At 40.5% G+C, this 21,271-nt stretch overlaps 1 protein-coding gene across 7 annotated transcripts in view; it reads right to left on the bottom strand.

Annotated features, from left to right (window-relative positions):
- Positions 1 to 21,271, bottom strand: part of PIK3R3 (phosphoinositide-3-kinase regulatory subunit 3) — a 132,790-nt gene that overhangs the window by 60,671 nt on the left and 50,848 nt on the right. The window contains exon 1 of one of the 7 annotated variants that reach the window (XM_021096721.2): positions 1,267 to 1,529. The exons of the other annotated variants lie outside the window; for them this stretch is intronic. The gene's annotated coding sequence lies outside the window, so the exon portion shown is untranslated. Of the gene's footprint in view, positions 1 to 1,266; positions 1,530 to 21,271 lie in introns of those variants that run through there. 7 annotated transcript variants of the gene reach the window in all.

Raw genomic sequence — 21,271 nt, 5'->3', positions numbered from 1 at the left:
TGTGAACCATACTGCAGCTTGCAGCAATGATGGAACCTTAACCCACAAAGCAATGCAAGGGATTGAATCCACATTCTCATGCAGACTATGTTGGGTTCTTAAGCCACTGAGCCACAACAGGAACTCCAAGACATAAGCGTCTTAAAACAACCATGAATATATGGACTGCTATATCAAAACCTCATGGTAACCACAAATAAAAAATATATACTAGATATACACATAAAAAAAAAGGATCCAAACACAACACTAAAGATAGTCATCAATTCACAAGAGAACAAAAGAGGAAAGGAAGAAAAAATGACCTACAAATACAAATCCCCCAAAATTAACAGAAGAGCAATAAGAACATACATATTGGCAATGACCTTACATGTAAATAGATTAAATGCTCAAATCAAAAGACAAAGATTGGCTGAATGGACACAAAAACAAGGCCCATATCGGTTGTCTAAAAGAGACCCATTTCAGATTTAGGGTGACACACAGAGACTAAAAGTGAATGGAAAAAGGCATTCCATGCAAGTGGAAATCAAAAGAAAGCTGGAAGAGCAATACTCATATCAGACAAAATATACTTTAAAATAAAGACTATTGGGGAGTACCCATTGTGGCTCAGCGGTAATTAACCTAACTAGTAACCATGATGATGAGGGTTTGATCCTTGGCAAAAGGAAGCTGGAATAGCAATACTCATATCAGACAAAATATACTTTAAAATAAAGACTATTGGGGAGTACCCATTGTGGCTCAGCGGTAATTAACCTAACTAGTAACCATGATGATGAGGGTTTGATCCTTGGCCTAGCTCAGTGGTTTAAAGATTCTGCATTGCCGTGATGTGTGGTCACAGTTGCAGCTTGGATGCTGTGTTGCTGTGGCTGTAGTGTAGGCCAGTAACAGCAGCTCGGATTTGACCCCTAGCCTGGGAACTTCCATATGCCATAGGTGTGGCCCTAAAAAGGAAAAAAAATTTTTTTTTAATTTTTTTTTTAATTTGAAAAATAAGAGGAGACGGGATTAAGATGGCAGAATAGAAGGACTGGCACTCACGTTCTCTCACAAAAATAACAAAATTGCAACCAAATGCTGAACAACCTTCAACCAAATGGATTGGAAACTTTCAAAAAAGATATCCTATTCCAGAAGACAAAGAGGAGGTCACATCAAGAGGGTAGGAGGGGTGATTAACATGATACAAGTAACCCCATACCCACCAGGTAGGCAGCCCACAGACTGGAAAGAAACTATATAATAGAGACTCACCTACAGGAGTGAGAGTTCTGAGCCCCACATCAGGTCCTCACGCCTAGGAATCTGGCATTGGGACAAAGAGCCCCCAGAGCATCTGGCATTAGGGGCCAGTGGGGCTTGTGCGCAGAGCTCCATGGGACTGGGGGTGATGGAAACCCCATTCTTAAAAGGCGCACAGAGGCTTTAATGTGCACTGAGTCTCAGAGCAACGCAGAGAGTTCATAGGAATCTAGGTCAGACCTGACTGCAGTTCTTGGAGGCTCTCCTGGGAAAGTGGTGTGACTGTGGCTTGTTGTTGGGGAAGGACATTGGAGGCAAAGGTCTCTTGGGAGTGTTCATGGGCAGTGTGTTCCTCTAGAGGTGGCTATTTTGGGAAAATCTGGCCCTACCCATCAGTGCTGAGAGGCCCCAGGCCAAACAATAATCCATGTGGGAACACAGCCCCACCCATCAGTAAACAAGCTGCCTAAAGACCCTGGGGCACACAACAGCCTCTAATTGCACCCAGAGACAAAGCCCCACCCACCAGAGGGATAAGAATCAGCTCTACCTACCAGTGGGCAGGCACCAGTCCCTACCAATTTCAGCCAAGTGGGTGGCGGGGGGAGACATGACATCAGAAGTAAGAGAGGCAAGAGGCTACAATTCTATTGTCTGCAAAAAGGAGGCCACACCAAAATCCTATAAAAATGAAAAGGCAGAGACCAATAACTCAGATAAGGGAGAAAGGCAAAAACCCAGAAAAACAGCTAAGTGATCTGGAAATTATCAGCCTCCAGGAAAGACTTTAGACCGATGATAGTGAAGACAATGCAGGACACTGGAAATAGACTGGAGGCAAAGACTGATAATCTACAGCAAACACTGAGCAAAGAAATACAAGATTTAAAACTTAAGCAAGCAGAGATGCAAAATACAACAACTAAAATTAAAAATTCATTAGAAGCAACAAACAGCGGACTATAGGAGGCAGAAGAACGAATAAGTGAGGTGGATGGATAAGAGACTAGTGGAAATCACTGATGTGTAACAGAAAAGAGAAAAAAGGAGTTCCCGTCGTGGCACAGTGGTTAACGAACCCGACTAGGAACCATGAGGTTGCGGGTTCGATCCCTGCCCTTGCTCAGTGGGTTAACGATCCAGCGTTGCCGTGAGCTGTGGTGTAGGTTGCAGATGCAGCTCGGATCCAGCGTTGCTGTGGCTCTGGCGTAGGCTAGTGGCTATAGCTCCGATTCGACCCCTAGCCTGGGAACCTCCATATGACTCGGGAGCGGCCCAAGAAATAGCAAAAAGACAAAAAAAGAAAAAAAAAAGAAAAGAGGAAAAAGATTGAAAAGAAATGAAGACAGTCTCAGAGAACTTTGGGATAACGTTAAACACACCAATATCCATATTATAGGGGTGCCACAAGGAGAAGAGAGAGAGAGAAGGGGACAGAAAAAATATGCAAAGAGATAATAACCGAAAACTTCCCTAACATGGGAAGGAACCACTCACTCAAATCCAGGAAGCACAATGAATACCATATAAAATAAACCCAAGGAGGAACAACTCGAGACACACATTAATCAAACTGTCAAAATTAAAGACAAAGAGAAAATACTGAAAGCAGCTGCAGAAAAGAAACAAATAACCACAAGAGAACCCCAATAAGGTTATCGGCAGATTGTTCAGCAGAAACTCTGCAGGCCAGAAGGGAGTGGCATGATATACTTAACATGTTGAAAGGAAAAAACCTCCAACCAAGATTACTTTACCCAGCAAGGCTCTCATTCAGATTTGAAGGAGAAATCAAAAGCTTTACAGAAAAGCAAAAGCTAAGAGAATTCAGCAACACTAAACCAGCTTTACAACAAAAGACTAAAGGAGCTTCTCTAGGCATAAAAGAAAAGGTCACAGAAACAAAAATACCACAAATGACAAGGCTCACCAGTAAAGACATATATACAGTAAAGATAGGAAATTATCCACGTGCAATTATGCTAACAAAATCAGAAACCGTGAGAAGAGAATGGTACAAATGAAGGTCACTGGTGATGCAATTGCAATTAAGAAACCAACAACTTAAAACAATCTCGCATAGACACACACACACACACATATATACTCATATCAAAATTTAAGGGAAACTGCAAACCAAAAATTGACAATTGATACACAAACAAATAAGAAACATCAACTCAAATACAACACTAAAGAGAGTCATCAAACCACAAGAGGAGAAAACAAGAGAAGAAGGGAAGAAAAAAGAGCAACAAGGAGATCCCATAGTGGCTCAATGGTTAACAGATCACACCATGAGGTTTTGGGTTTGAGCCCTGGCTTTGCTGAGTGTGTTAAGGATCTGGCATTGCCACAACCTGTGGTGTAGGTAGCAGATGCAGCTCAGATCCTGCGTTGCTGTGGCTCTGGCGTAGGCTGGCAGCTATAGCTCCGATTAGACCCCTAGCCTGGGAACCTCCATATGCTGCAGGTGTGGCCCTAGAAAAGACAAAAAAAAAAAAAAAAAAAGAGCAATGAAAGCAAATTCAAAACAGTTAATGGCAATAAAAACATACATATCAATAATTACCTTAAATGTTAATGGATTAAATGCCCCAACCAAAAAACAGAGACTGGCTGAATAGATGCAAAAACAAGACCTATATATGCTGTCTTCAAGAGACCCACTTCACTTCTACGGACACACACAAATTGAAGTGAGGATGAATGAAAATATTCATGCAAACAGGAATCAAAAGAAAGCTGGAGTAGCAATACTCATATCAGACAAAACAGAACTTAAAGAATATTGTAAGAGACAAAGAAGGACATTACATAACGATCAAAGGATCAATCCAAGAAGAAGATGTAACAATTGTAAATATATATGCCCTCAGCACAGGATCACCTCAATATATAAGACGACTGCTTAAAACCTTAAAAGGAGAAATTGACAACAACACAATAATAGCAGGGGACTTGTTAAAGCAATGGATAGATCATCCAGACAGAAAATCAACAAGGAAACACAGGCCCTAAATGAAGCATCAGACCAGATGGACTCAATAGATATTTATAAGATATTCCATCCAAAAGCAACAGAATACACATTCTTCTCAAGTGCACATGGAACATTCTCTAAGATTGATCACATCCTGGGCTGCAAATTAAGTCTCAGTAACTTTAAAAAATTGAAATCATATCAAAGCATTTTTTCCAACCACAATGCTATATGACTGGAAATCAACGACAAGGAAAAAACTGCAAAAAAACACAAACACGTGGAGACTAAACAACATGTTACTAAACAACCAATGGATCACTGAAGAAATCAAAGAGGAAGTTTAAAAATACCTAGAAGCAAATGACAACACAGTTAAAACACTCCAAAACCTATGGGGTGCAGCGAAAGCAGTTCTAAGAGGGAAGTTTATAGCAATACAAGCCCACCTCAGGAAACAAGATAAAGCTCAAATAAACAAGCTAACTCTACATCTAAAGCAGCTAAAGAGAGAAGAACAGACAAGACCTAAAGTTAGTAGAAGGAAAGAAATCATAAAGATCAGGGCAGAAATCAATGAAATAGAAACAAAACCATAGAAAAGATCAATGAAACAAAAAGCTGTTTTTTTGAAAACATTAACAAAATTGATAAACCCTTAGCCAGACTTATCAAGGAAAAGAGAGAGAGGACTCAAATCAATAAAATTAGAAATGAAAAAGAAGAGTAACAGCGGACATCACAGAACTACAAAGGATCATAAGAGACTACTATATGCAACTATATGCCAATAAAACGCAAAACCTAGAAGAAATGGACAAATTCTTAGAAAAGTACACTTCTTCCAAGACTAAACCAAGATGAAATAGAAAAGATGAATGGACCAATCACAAGTACTGAAACTGAAACTGTGATTTAAAAACTTCCAACAGGAGCTCCTGTCGTGGCACAGTGGAAACAAGTCCAACTAGGAACCATGGGGATGCAGGTTCGATCCCTGGCCTCGCTCAGTGTGTTAAGGATCTGGTGTTGCTGTGAAATGTGGTGTAGGTTGCAGATGTGGCTCAGGTCCTGTGTTGCTGTGGCTGTGGCATGGGCCAGCAGCTGTAGCTCCAATTCAACCCCTAGCCCAGGAACCTCCGTATGTCGCGGGTGTGGCCCTAAAAAAAAAAAAAAAACAACCTTCCAACAAACAAAAGTCCAGGACCAGACAGCTTCATAGGCAAACACCATCAAACATTCAGAGAAGAGCTAACACCTCTGCTTCTGAAACTATTCCAAAAAACTGCAGAAGGGACACTCCCAAACTCATTCTATGAGGCCACCATCACCCTGATATCAAAACTAGACAGACACCACAAAAAAAAAAAATTTCACTGATGAACATAGATGCAAAAATCCTCAACAAAATACTAGCAAACCAAATCCAATACATTAAAAGGATTATACATCATGGTCAAGTGGGACTTATCCCAGGAATGCAAGGATCCTTCAATATACGAAAATCCATCAGTGTGCTACACCACATGAACAAACTGAAGAATAAAAACCATATGATCCTCTCAACAGATGCAGAAAAAGCATCTGACAAAATCAACATCCACTTCTGATAAAAACCCTTCAGAAAGTGGGCATAGAGGGAACCTACCTCAACATAATAAAGGCCATATATGACAAACCCACAGCCAGTATCATCTCAATGGTGAAAAGCTGAAAGAATTCTTGCTGAGATCAGGAACAAGACAAGGATGTCTGCTCTCGCCACTACTATTCAACATAGTTTTGGAAGTCCTAGCCACAGCAATCAGAGAAGTAAAAGAGATAAGAGGAATCTAAATTGGAAAGGAAGAAGTAAAACTATCACTATTTGCAGATGACATGATACTATACCTAGAAAATCCTAAAGACTCTACCAGAAAACTGTTAGAGCTCATCCATGAATTTGGCAAAGTCACAGGATACAAAATTAATACACAGAAATCAACTGCATTCCTATATACTAACAACAAAAGATCAGAAAGAGAAATTAGGGAAGCAATCCCATTTACCATTGCATCCAAAAGAATAAAATACTTAGGAATAAACCTACCTAAAGAGACAAAAAACTTGTACTCTGAAAACTATAAGACACTGATGAAAGAAATCAAAGATGACACAAACAGATGGAAAGACATACCACGCTCTTGGATTGGAAGAGTCAATATTATCAAAACGACTATACTACCCAAGGCAATCTACAGATTCAATGCAATCCCTATCAAATTACCAAGGACATTTTTCACAGAACTCGAACAAAATATTTTAAAGTTTGTCTGGAAGCACAAAAGATCCAGAATACCCAAAGACATCCTGAAAGAGAAAAATGGGGCTGGAGGAATCAGGTTCCCTGACTTCAGACCATACTACAAAGCAACAGTCATCAAAACCGTATTGTACTGGCACAAAGAAATATAGATCAGTGGAACAGGATAGAAAGCCCAGAATTAAACTCATGCACCTACAATCAACTAATCTATAACAAAGGAGGCAAGAATATACAATGGAGAAAAGACAGCCCCTTCAATAAGTGGTGCTGGGAAAAGTGGACAGCCACATGTAAAAGAACGAAATTAGAACACTTCCTGGAGTTCCTGTCATGGGGCAGTGGAAATGAATCTGACTAGGAGCCATGAGGTTGCGAGTTCAATCCCTGGCCTCACTCAGTGGGTTAAGGATCCAGCGTTGCTATGAGCTGTGGTGAAGGTCGCAGACACAGTTCAGATCTGGCATTGCTGTGGCTCTGGCATAGGCTGGCAGCTACAGCTCCAATTAGACCCCTAGCCTGGGAACCTCCATAGGCTATAGGTGTGGCCGTAAAAGGACAAAAGACAAAAAAAAAAAAAAAAAAAGAAGAAGAAGAACACTTCTTAACACCATATACAAAAATAAACTCAAAATGCATTAAAGACCTAGACATGAGACCAAATACTATAAAACTCTTAGAGGAAAACATAGGCCAAACACTCTCCAGCAAAAACCACAGCAATATCTTCTCAGATCCACCTCCTAGACTAATGACAGTAAAAACAAAAATAAACAAATGGGACTTAATTAAACTTAAAAGTTTCTGCACAGCAAATGAAACCCTAAACAAAACAAAAAGGCAACCCACAGAATGGGAGAAAATATTTGCAAATGATGTGACTGACAAGGGACTAATCTCCAAAATTTATAAACACCTTCTGATCTAAACAGACAATTCTCCAAAGAAGACATACACATGGCCAAAAAACACATGAAAAGATTTCAATTTCACTAATTATTAGAGAAATGCAAATCAAAACCACTATAAGGTACCAACTTACACCAGCCAGAATGGCCATCATCAAAAAGTCTACAAACAATAAATGCTGGAGGGGGTGTGGAGAAAAGGGAACCCTCTTACACCTTTGGTAGGAATGTAAATTGGGGCAACCACTGTGTAAAACAGTATGGAGATTCCTCAAAAATCTAAAAATAGAATTACCATTTAATCCAGCAATCCCACTCCTGGGCATCTATCCAGAGAAAACCATGACTTGAAAGATACATGTACTCCAATGTTCATTGCAGCACTACATACAATAGCCAAGACATGGAAACAACCAAAATGTCCATCGACAGAGGAGTGGATCAAGAAGATGTGGTACATATATATACACAATGGAATATTACTCAGCCATTAAAAGGAAAGAAATAACAGCATTTGCAGCAACATGGATGGCCCTAGAAATTACCATGCTAAATGAAGTCAGACAGTGAGACACCAACATCAAATGCTTTCACTGACATGTGGAATGTGAAAAAAGGACACAATGAACTTCTTTGCAGAACAGATACTGACTCACAGACTTTGAAAACCTTATGGTTTCCAAATGAGACAGGTTGGGGGGTCGGAGGGATGCACTGAGGGCTTGGGATGGAAATGCTATAAAACTGGGTTGTGATGATTGTTGTACAACTATAAACGTAATAAAATTCATTGAGTAATTTTTAAAAAAAGAAAGAAACATGGCTGGACCTAGAAATTATCATTTTAAGTGAAGTTAGACAATGAGACACTAACATCACATGCTATCACTTACATGTGGAATCTAAAGAAAGGACACAATGAACTTTGCATAATGGATACTGACTCACAGACTGAAAAACTTACGGTTTCCAAAGGAGACAGTTTGAGGGGTGGGAGGATGCACTGGGGGTTTGGGATGGAAATGCTATAAAATTGGGTCATGATGATCACTGTAAAACTCTAAACGTAATTAATTTCACTGAGTAGTTTTTAAAAATAAAAAGAAATAAATGAAATAAAAATTAAAAATAAGAGTTACTATTGTCTCTCAGTACTGATAAATCTAACTAGTATCCATGAGGATGCAGGTTTGATCTCTAGCTTCACTCATTGGATTAAGTATCCAGCATTGCCATGAGCTGTAGTGTAAACTGCAGGTGGGGCTCAGATCCTGCATTGCTGTGGCTGTGATGTACGCCGGCAGCTGCAGCTCCGATTCAACCACTAGCCTGGGAACCCCCATGTGTGGCAAATGCAGCCCTAAAATAAACAGATAAATAAATAAGTAAAATAAGGACTATTACAAGAGACAAAGAAAAACACTACATAATGATCAAAGGATCAATCAAAGAAGAAGATACAACAATTGTAAACATATATGCACCCAACACGGAAGCACCTCACTATACGAGGCAAATGCTAATTGAAAGCCATAAAAGGAGAAATTGAGAGTAACACAATAATAGTGGTGGACTTTAAAAGACCATTTACATCCATGGGCAGATCATCCAGGCAGAAAATCCATAGGGAAACACAGGCCTTAAATGACACATCAGACCAGATGGACTTAATTGACATTTACAGAGCACTACACCAGAAAACAGCAGAATATAAATTCTTTTCAATTGCATATGGAACATTCTCCAAGACAGACCATATGCTGGGCCAAAAAGCAAGCTTCAGTAAATGTAAGAAAACTGAAATGATACCAAGTATCTTTTGTGACCACAAAACTACGAGATTAGAAACCGATTACAAGGGAAAAAAACTGTAAAAAACACAAACACGTGGAGGCTGAACAATATGTTACTAAACAATTAGTGGATCACTGAAGAATCAAAGAGGAAATCAAAAAATACCTAGAGAAAATGAAAACGAAAACACAATAATCAAAAACCTATGGAATGCAGAAAAAGCAGTTCTAAGAGGGAAGCTGAGGAGTTCCTGTTGAGGCTCAGTGTAATGACCCCGACTAGTATCCATGAGGATGTGGGTTCAATCCTTGGGACTGCTCAGTGGCTTAAGGATCAGCACTGCCAGGAGCTGAGGTATAGGTCGCAGATGTGGCTTGGATCCTGCTTTGCTGTGGCGTAGGCCAGCTGCTGAAGCTCCAATTCAACCCTTATCCTGGGAACCTCCATATGCTGCAGATGTGGGCCTAAAAGCAAAAAAAAAAAAAAAAAAAGAAAGAAAGAAAGAAAGAAAATAAGAGGAAAGTTTATAACAATACAATCTTACCTCAGGAAACAAGAAAGAAAAAAAAAAAGACCTCAAATAAACAACCTAACCTTACACCTAAAATAACTAGAGAAAGAACAAACAAAACTCAGTATTAGTAGAAGAAAAAAATTATAAATATCAAAGCAGAAATAAATGAAGAAAACAATGGAAAAGATCAATGAAACTAAAAGCTAATTCTTTTATTTATTTATTTTTGTCTTTTTAAGCCACGCACCTGTGGTATATGGAGGTTCCCAGGCTAGGGGTCGAATCAGCCTATGCCACAGCAATGCAGGATCTGAGTCACATCCATGACCTAAACCACAGCTTGCAGCAATCCTGGATCCTTAACCCACTGAGGGAGGCAAGGGATCAAACCCATATCCTCATGGATAAAAACTGATAAACCATTTGCCAGACTCATCAGGGGAAAATGGGAGAGCACCAAAATCAACAAATTTATAAATGAAAAAGAAGTTAAGCAGTTCCCATTGTGGCACACCAGAAACAAATCCGACTAGTAACCATGAGGTTGTGGGTTTGATCCTTGCTCTTGCTCAGTGGGTTAAGGATCTGGCATTGCTGTGAGCTGTGTTATACGTCACAGATGCAGCTCAGATCCTGTGTTTCTGTGGCTGTGGCATAGGCCAGCAGCTGTAGCCAGCATCTGTAGCTCTGATTTGACCCCTAGCCTGGGAATCTCCACATGCTGCAGGTGTGGCCCTAAAAGCAAAAAAAAAGAAAAGAAAAGAAAAGAAAAGAAGAGGGAAATCTACAGCACAATCTTACCTCTTTTTGCCCTAAAAAGCAAAAAATAAAATAAAGAAGTTTAAACAGACACCACAGAAATACAAAGGACTATAAAAGACCATTATAAGCAACTATAATGCCAATAAAATGGACAACTAAAAAAAAAAAGGACAAATTCTTAGAAAGGTACAATCTCCCAAGACTGAACAAGGAAGAAATACAGACCAATTAAAAGTAATGAAACTGAATCTGTGATTTTAAAACTTCCAACAAACAAGAGTTCCCTAGTGGCTCAGTTAAGGATCTGGTGTTGTCACTGCTGTGGCTAGGGTCTCTACTGTGGCACAAAAAACGTCCAACAAACAAAAGTCCAGGACCAGCTTTAAAGGCAAATTGTATCAAACATTTAGAGAAGAGTTCACACCTATCCTTCTGAAACTATTCCAAAAAAATTGCAGAGAAAAACTCATTCTGTGAGGCCACCATCACTCTGATACCAAAAATCAAAGATACAACAAAAATAGAAAATTACAGGCCAATATCACTGATGACCACAGACACCAAAATTCTCAGCAAAATACCAGCAATCCAAATCCAACGAAACATTAAAAGGATCATACACAATGATCAAGTGGGATTTATCCCAGGAATGCAAGTCCAATATATGCAAATCAATCGACAAATTGAAGAATAAAAACCACAGGATCATCTCAATAGATGCAGAAAAAGCTTTCGACAAAATTCAACACCCATTCATAATTTAAAAAATTCTCTAGAGGAGTTCCCATAGTGGCTTAATGGGCTAAGAACTCAATGTTGTCTCTGTGAGGATGCAGGTTCAATCCTCAGCCTTGTCAGTGGGTTAAAGATCTGGCATTGCGGAAAACTGCAGCATAGGTTGCAGATGTGGGTCAGATCTAGTGTTGCCATCACGGTGGTGTAGGCCAGAGATGAAACACCAATTTGATCCCCTGGCCTCGGAACTTCCATATGCTGCAGGTGCAACCCTAAAAAGTAAAAAAAAAAAAAAAAGAAAAAAAGAAAAAAAGAAAGAAATAGTACCATTTGCAGCAATGTGAATGGACCTAGAGATTATCATACTATGTGAAGCTAGACAAATACAAATATCGTATGATATTGCTTATATGTGGAATCTAAAATAATAATACAAATGGCCTTATTTACAAAACAGAAAGAGACTCGCAGACATAGAAAACGAACTTATGGTTACTAAAGGGGAAAGGGGATAGGGAGGAATAAATTACAAAGTTGAGATTAACATATACACACTACTATATATAAAATAGATAACCAACAAGGACCTACTGTATAGCACAGGGAACTATCAGTATTTTATAATAACCTATACATGAAAAGAATCTGAAAAGGACTATGCCACCACAGTAACAACGCCAGCCCAATTCTCAACCCCCTGCACCACAAGAGAACTCCTAAAATTTTTTTAATAAAAAAATGAAATATGAGTTCCCACTGTGCCAGTAGGTTAGGTATCTGGCATTGTCTCTGTAGTGGCACAGGTTTGACCCCCAGCCCAGGACAGTGGGTCAAAGATCCAGCATTGCTGCAGCTGTGGCACAGGTCACAGCTGCAGCTCAGATTTGATCCCTGGCCCAGCAACTTCCACATAGCACTACTGCAGCCAAAAAAAAAAAAAATTAATAAAAGATAAAGTAAATCTTCGTATGTATATGGTAAAGTGACCTAGGACAAGAGTCCAAAGACCATCCTTTGAAGAAAGAATATGAGGCTGGGAAAACTGTATATTCATATGCACAACAATGAAGTTAAACTCTACCTCACACTACATTAAAAAAAATGAATACAAAAGGCAGATCAGGATGGCAGAGTAAGACATCTCGCTCACCTTCTCCCACGAACACATCAAAAAAACACATCTACATGTAAAACAACTCACACAGAACATCTATTGAATGCTGGAAGAATTTAAACCTCCGAAAAGGGCAAGCAACTCTTGACATCACTGGGTAGAACAAAGAAAAAAAAAAGGAGACAGAGAAAAGGAATCAGGGCAGGAGTAGCATTCCTGAGAGGGAGCTGTGAAGGAGAAAGGCAACCCATATCCTGGGAAGCCACCTAACCGATGGGGAGATCGGCCGAGTCGGAGGGACCTCCAAGCCACTGAGAAAGGGCAGCAGCTGGACTGAGGACGGCAGAGCAGAGCGAGAGCCGCACAGATCACCTGAACCACCACCTGGACACCACAGCCTGAGATGCTCGGGCAAGAGCTGGGCGCTGAGACTCAGGCTCCAGAGGTCAGCCCCGGGGAGGGGACTGGGGTTGGCTGCGTGGGGGCAGCCTGAGAAGCTAAGGAGCGGTGTGCCATGGGTGGGGAAGTGGAACGCCACAGCAGAGGGAACCCAGGAGAAGGTCTGGGCCCGCAGGAGAAGCAAGGCGCCACTGTTGGGAGGGGTGAGAGGAGGAGAGGCAGACCGCCGTGGGAATCTCCCCGCGCACGCGCGCTGCGGCTCTCGGAGGGCGGGCGGCTCCCGCGCAGGCTTCCAGGGGTGAGAAGCCACTTGCTGCGGCCACGGGAGACTGGGCGCTTCTTGTGCAGGCTGCGGGTGGCCAGGCACCTCTTGTGTGGGCTGGGGGCGGCAGGGGGTTAAGTGCGATGTGGTGCCTCTCGCGTGATCTACAGGTGGCAGGGACAGACTGAGGCAGTCTTCTCAGAGGCCAGAGGGAGGCATGGCCTGTGAGTGGGCTCTGCCTGCAGCCTCGGTCACCTCAGGGGTTGGCCAAAACATAAAAATAAAAAGAGGGCACTGCAACCAAGCACCATACACTGCTGCTCTCTCTCCCCTGGGAACACACCCGCCCTGCAGCTGCCCCTGCCAAATGCTCTGGGTGGCGCCCAGACGCTTGATCACTGTCCCCTCCCAAGACCCTACACCTAAGAGCAGCTGGTACAGCACCTCCTGCATGGTTTAAGTGGGACGGGGTACTTCCTTCCTAGTCTGCAGGTGGCGGGCACACACCACTGCAATTATCCCTGACTCCAGAGGTGGGCATGGCCCACCACCACAGGGATCCCTGAACAAGAACCACTCGCAGCGCCTACCTCCTCCAGGGGCACCACAGAGAAGGACACTGTGAGAGAACACCACCTGTTGTTGCTCTCGCTCCCCGGGGAGCACACCCGCTCAGCTGCTGCCACTACTAAATGCTCTGGGCCGTGCCCAGACGCTTGATCACTCTCCCTTCCCAGGAACCTACAACTAGGAGCAGCTGGTGCAGCACTTCCTGCAGGGGCTAAGCGGACAAGGTGCTTCTGGCATGGTCTACAGTTGGTGGGGGCAACTCACAGCAGTTATCACCAACTCCAGAGGTGGGCGGGGCCTGCTACCACTAAGAGCCGAGAACAGGCACCACCTGCGGCCCCCATTACCTCAAGGGCAGCACATGGAAGGGCACTGTGACCAAACACCACCTGTTGTTGCTCTCAAACCCCTGGAAGCACACTGGCCCAGTTGCTGCCACTGCCGAATGCTCTAAGTAGTCCCCACATGCTTGATCTGTCACTTCCCAGGATCCTGCAACTAGGAGCAGCCCATGTAGCACCTCCTGTGTGGGCCAAGTGAGACAGGGTGCTTCTTGCATGGTCTGCAGGTGGCAGGGGCAAACCACTGCAGTTCTCACTGACTCCAGAGGTGGGCAGGGCCCACCACCACTAGGGGTCCCTGAACAGGCACCATCTCCAGCTCCAATCACCTCAAAGGAGGGCATTAAAATCAAACACTACCTGCTGTTGCTCTCACTCACCTAGGAACTCACACACCCTGCTGCTGCCACTGACAAATGCTCTGGGCACCCTGTCAATCTGCATAAGGCTCATTCCCACTTCCCAGGGCCCTGCAACTAGGAGCAGCCTGTGCCACCTTCCTGCAGGTCCTTGCTGCTGTTAAGAGCCCAGCAACCAAGCACTGATTGTTGGCCCTACCCATTGCCTCCTTCTCCCTGGAAACACACTCGGCACCCTGGGGACAAGAGCCTGCTCACACCAAAGAAAGAGACAGCAAACATTCAAACTCCCACACCAAAAATAAACAGTAACCCCCCACAAAAATACAAAGGGGTGCTCTTGCATAGAAGCAGCCCCCAAGACAACAGTTTGGCTTCCCTAAACCCACAGAAAAAAAAAAAAAAAACTTAAGCAAGATGAAGCAGCTCAGGAATCATTCCCAGTTAAAGGAACAAGAGAATTCACCTGAAGTAGCAAATAATGAAACAGACCTCTGCAGTCTGACGGACGTTGAGTTCAAAAGGGAGATGGTGAAAACACTGAAGGAATTAAGGCTGAATGTCAATGGATTAAGAGCGAAGACAAAAAGTAATACAGATTTCTTTAGAAAGGAACTAGAAAATACAAGGAGGAACATAGAAAAATTATAAAATTCATTTGCAGAGATGCAAACTGAGCTAAAGGCACTAAAGAGCAGAATGAATAATGCAGAGGAACGAATTAGTGACGTGGAAGACAGAATAATGGAAATCACCCAATCAGGACAGCAGACAGAAAACCAAATGAAAAACCATGAAAGCAATGTAAGAGATTCATGGGATAATACGAAGCAGGCCAATCTACACATAGTAGGAATTCCAAACGGAGAAGGAAAAGAAAGGGGGACTGAAAATACATTTGAAGAAATTATGGCTGAAAAGTTTCCAAATCTAAAGGAAACTGACATCAAGACACAGGAAGCCCAGAGGGCCCCACACACGTTGAACCCAAATACGCCCACATCAAGACATATTATAACTAAAATGGCAAAAGTTACAAAGAGAGGATTCTACAGGCAGCAAGAGAAAAACTAAGTGTTAATTATAAGGGAACCCACATAAGGCCATCAGCTGATTTCTCTACAGAAACACGACAGGCCAGAAGGGTGTGGCAAGATATATTTAGTGTTGAAAGGAAAAAATCTGCAGCCTAGAATACTCTACTCAGCAAAAATATCATTTAAAATAGTAGGGGAAATAAAAAATTTCTCCAGCAAACAAAAGCTAAAAGAGTACAGCAATACTAAACCCATTCTAAAAGAAATACTGAAAGGGCTTCTCTAAAGAAAAAAGAAGTAAAAAATAGAATGGAGGAAACCACGAGTGGAAACCAATGACTTAAATGAGCCAGGATATAGATCTAAAAGAGGAAAAAGCAAGCAGATACATTAAGGGGTTAACACACTTAAAAAAACAGGGCAACCACAAATTAAAACCAAACATTATATTCACAAAAACTGAAATGTACTCAAGCATAAAATAAATGGAAATCATCCGACTGAAAAAAGGAAGAAAGGAGAAACATAGAATCAACTGGAAAAGAAGGTTTAAAATGGCAATAAATACATATCTATCAATCATTACCTTAAATGTCAATGGACTGAATGCTCCAATCAAAAGACACAGAGTGGCAGAGTGGATAACAAAGCAAAAACCTACAATCTGCTGTCTACAAGAGACTCACCTTAGCACAAAGGACACATATAGACTGAAAGTGAGGGGATGGAAAAAGATATTTCATGCCAATGGACAAGACAGGAAAGCAAGAGTTGCAATACTCATATCAGATAAAATAGACTTAAAACGAAGGCCATAAAGAAAGACAAAGAAGGACACTATTTAATGGTTACAGGATCCATTCAAGAAGAAACTATTACAATCGTCAATATATATGCCCCAAATATAGGAGCACCCAGTTACCTACAAAAAATACTAACAGACATAAAAGGAGAAATTGATGGGAATACAATCATAGTAGGAGACTTTAACACCCCACTCAAATCAATGGACAGATCCTCTACACAGAAAATCAATAAGGCAACAGAGATCCTAAAGGAAACAATAGAAAAGTTAGACTTAATTGACATTTTCAGGACACTACATCCAAAAAAAATCAGAATACACATTCTTCTCAAGTGTGCATGGAACATTCTCAAGGATCGATCACATCCTAGGGCACAAAGCTAACCTTAACAAATTTAGGAGCACAGAAATTATTTCAAGTATCTTCTCTGACCACAATGGCATGAAATTAGAAATCAACCACAGGAAAAGAAACGAGAAAAAACTAACTATATGGAGATTAAACATGCTACTAAAAAAAACCAATGGGTCGATGAGGAAATCAAGAAGGAAATTTAAAAATACATCGAGACAAATGATAATGAAGACACAACCACTCAAAATCTATGGGATGCCACAACAGCAGTGCTCAGAGGGAAATTCATAGCAATACAGGCCTTCCTCAAAAATGAAGAAAGATCTCAAATCGGCAACTTAACCCACCACCTAAATGAATTAGAAAAAGAAGAACAAACAAGACTTAAAGTCAGCAGCAGGAAGGAAATCATAAAGATCAGAGAGAAAAATCAATAAAATAGATAGAGAGTCAAAAAACAAGAGAGAAAATTAATAAAACCAAGAGCTGGTTCGTTGAAAAGGTAAACAAAATTGACAACCCCCTGGCTAGGCTCACTAAGAAGAGGAGACAAAGAACCCAAATAAACAAAATTAGAAATGAAAAAGGAGAAATCACAAGGGATACTGCAGAAATACAAAAAACCGTAAGAGAATACTATGAACAACTATATTCCAACAAATTTGACAATATGGAAGAAATGGACAACTTTCTAGAAACTCACAGCCTGCCAAAACTGAATCAAGAAGAAACAGACCAAATGAACAGACCCGATCACTAGAAATGAAATTGAATACATCATAAAAACACTCCTTACAAATAAAAGCCCAGGACCAGATGGCTTCACAGGCAAATTCTACCAAACATACAAAGACGATCTGGTGCCCAGCCCCTTAAACTTTTTCAAAAGGTTGAAGAGGAAGGAACACTCCCAAAGACATTCTATGATGCCACCATCACCCCAATACCAAAACCAGAAAAAGATACCACCAAAGAAGAAAACTATCGGCCAATATCTTTGATGAATATAGACGCAAAAATTCTCAGCAAAATTTTAGCCAACCGAATCCAACAACATATCAGAAAGCCCATACACCATGCCCAGGTGGGATTCATCCCGGGTTCACAAGGATGGTTCAGTGTATGCAAATCAATCGTCATACACCACATTAACACATGATCATCTCAATAGATGCAGAAAAAGCACTTGACAAAGTCCAACATCCATTTGTGATAAAAACTCTCACCAAAGTGGGTATAGAGGGAACATTCCTGAACATAATCAAAGCAATTCATGACAAACCCACAGCAAATATAACTCTCAATGGAGAAAAACTGAAAGCCTTCCCACTAAAATCTGGAACAAGACAAGGATGCCCATTCTCACCACTGCTATTCAACATAGTTTTGGAAGTCCCAGCCACGGCAATCAGACAAACAAAAGAAATAAAAGGTATCTAAATTGGAAGAGAAGAGGTAAAACTGCCACTGTATGCAGATGACATGATACTATATATAAAAAACCCTAAGACTCAACCCAAAAACTACTTAAACTGAATAGCAAATTCAGCAAAGTAGCAGGATATAAGATTAACATTCAGAAATCAGCCACGTTTCTGTATACTGACAATGAAATAGTAGACAAGGATACAAAAATACAATTTCATTTAAAATTACACCCAAAAAAATCAAATACCTGGGAATAAACCTGACCAAGGAGGTGAAAGACTTATATGCTGAAAACTATAAAACATTTATCAAGGAAATTAAAGAGGATGCAAAGAAATAGAAAGATATTCCATGCTCCTGGGTTGGAAAAATTAACATTGGAAAAATAGCCATACTACCCAAAGCAATCTACAGATTCAATGCAATCCCTATCAAATTACCCATGACATTTTTCACAGAACTAGAGCAAACAATCCAAACATTTATATGGAACCACAAAACACCCAGAATTGCCAAAGCAATCCTGAGGAACAAAAACCAAGCTGGAGGCATAACTCTCCCAGACTTCAAGCAATATTACAAAGCCACAGTCATCAAAACAGCGTGGTACTGGTATCAAAACAGACAGACAGACCAATGGAACAGAATAGAGAACCCAGAAATAAACCCTGACATCTATGGTCAATTAATCTTTGACAAAGGAGGCAAGAGCATAAAATGGGAAAAAGAAAGTCTATTCAGAAACAATTGCTGGGAAACCTGGACAGCTGCATGCAAAGCAATGAAACTAGAACACATCCTCACACCATGCACAAATATAAACTCAAAATGGCTTAAAGACTTAAATACAAGACAAGACACCATCAAACTCCTGGAAGAGAACACAGGCAAAACACTCTCTGACATAAGCCTTACCAATGTTTTCTTTCTCAGGTCAGTCTCTCAAAGCAACAGAAATAAAAGCAAAAATAAACCAATGGGAGCTAATCAAACTGACAACCTTTGGCACAGCAAAGAAAACCATTAAAAAAAAACCAAAAAGACAACTTACAGAATGGGAGAAAATAGTTTCAAATGATGCAACTGACAAGGGCTTAATCGCTAGGATATACAAGCAACTCATACAACTCAACAGCAAAAAAGCCAACAATGCAATGGAAAAATGGGCAAAAGACCTGAACAGACATTTCTCCAAGGAAGAGATACAGATGGCCAACAAGCACATGAAAAAATGCTCAACATCACTGATTATTAGAGAAATACAAATCAAAACTACCATAAGATACCACCTCACACCAGTCAGAATGGCCATCATTAATAAGTCCACAAATAATAAATGCTAGAGAGGGCGTGGAGAAAAGGGAACCCTCCTGCACTGTTAGTGGGAATGTAAACTGATACAATCACTATGGAAAACAGTATGGAGGTACCTTAGAAAACTATACATAGAACTACTATACAAGCCAGCAATCCTACTTGGGCATATATCTGGGCAAAACTTTCCTTGAAAAAGACACACATACCTCTATGTTCATTGCAGCACTATTTACAATAGCCAAGACATGGAAACAACCTAAATGTCCATCAGCAGGTGACTGGGTTAAGAAGATGTGGTATATGCACACAATGGAATACTACTCAGCCATAAAAAAGAACAAAATAATGCCATTTGCAGCAACATGGATGGAACTAGAGACTCTCATACTAAGTGAAATAAGTCAGAAAGAGAAAAACAAATACCATACGATTTCACTTATATCTGGAATCTAATACACAGCACAAGTGAACCTTTCCACAGAAAAGAAAATCATGGACATGGAGAACAGAGTTGTGGTTGCCAAGGGGGAAGGGGAGGGAGTGGGAAGGACGGGAAATTTGGAGTTAATAGATGCATACTATTGCCTTTGGAATGGATAAGCAATGCGATCCTGCTGTATAGCACTGGGAACTATGTCTAGTCACTTATGATGGAGCATGGTAATGTGAGAAAAAAGAATGTATACATGTATGTGTGACTGGGTCACCTCGGTGTGCAGTAGAAAATTGACAGAACACTGTAAATCAGCTATAATGGAAGAAATAAAAATCATCATAAAAAAATTAATACTTGTAAAGTGCCTGGCACAAGCAGGTGCTCAATAAAAATTAGCTATTGCAACGGTAAAAAAAAATTAATACAAACTGGATCAAAGATCTAAATGCAAGAACTAATACTATAAGTCTCTTAGAAGAAAATATATGGAGCGATCTCTATACCATTAAATTTATAAATTTCTTGGATTTGACACCAAAAACACAGGCCAAAAAAAAGGCAAAAAATAAACTGGAATTCATCGAAATATAAAACTATCAAAAAAAGTAAAAAAGACAACTCACAGAATGGGAGAAAATATCTGTAAATCATATACCTTAGAAGGGTTTAATATCCAGAACATATAAAGAACAAATTAACCAAAACCAAACAACTCAACTAAAAAATGGGAAAGGACTTGAACAGATATTTCTCCAAAGAAGATATATAAAAGGCCAATAAGCACATGAGAAGACTATTATTCGTTATTAGAGAACTACAAATCAAAACCACAATAAGTGGCCACTTCATACCCTTTAGAACGGCTATTATCCAGGTAACAGGAAAACAGGGGGTTCCCTAAGGGCCTAGTGATTTAAAGACCCAGCATTATCCAAGCAGTGGCTGGGGTCGCTGCTGTGGTGGAGGTCCAATCCCCGGCCCAGGTACATCCACACGCCACAGGTGCAGCCAAAAACAAATAAATAACAGAAAATAACAAGTGATGGTGAGAATCTGGAGCAATCAGGACTCTGGTGAGAATGTAAAAATAGTGCAGATGCTGTGAAAACATCGGTAGTTCCTTTAAAAAGTTAAAATTACCAAATTATCCAGCAATTCCTCTCTAGGTATATACTCAAAAGAACTAAAAGCAAGGAGTCAAACAGCTACTTGTATGGTATTATTCACAAGAGCTAAAGGTGGAAAAACTCAATGTCCGTCAACAGAAAAACAGATAAACAAAATGTGGTATACACATATAAGGGAATATTATTCAGCCTTTAAAAAGAATGAAATTCTGATACAAGCTACAACATGAATGAATCCTGAACCCATAATGCTAAGTGAAATAAGCCAGACAAAACAGGGTAAATACTGTATATTTATCTTAACTTAGAAGAGAGAAATTAATAAAGAAAGCAGAATAGCGGTTACCAGGACCAGTAAGTTGGAGAGAACAGAGGAATTATTGTTTAATAAAACACTGAAATTCTGTTAGGGATGATGTTTAAGTTCTGAAAATGAACAGTGGTCTTAGTTGCACAAAATTACGAATGT

The sequence above is a fragment of the Sus scrofa genome, chromosome 6, assembly GCF_054392235.1.
Source record: "Sus scrofa isolate SSC_HxYL_T2T_F1_AM1 chromosome 6, Sscrofa_HxYL_maternal_Yorkshire_Landrace_v2.0, whole genome shotgun sequence".
In the NCBI taxonomy this organism is placed as follows: Eukaryota; Metazoa; Chordata; class Mammalia; order Artiodactyla; family Suidae; genus Sus; species Sus scrofa.
The sequence above is the reverse complement of the archived record's forward strand: the minus strand, read 5'-3'. Positions and strand labels throughout refer to the sequence as shown.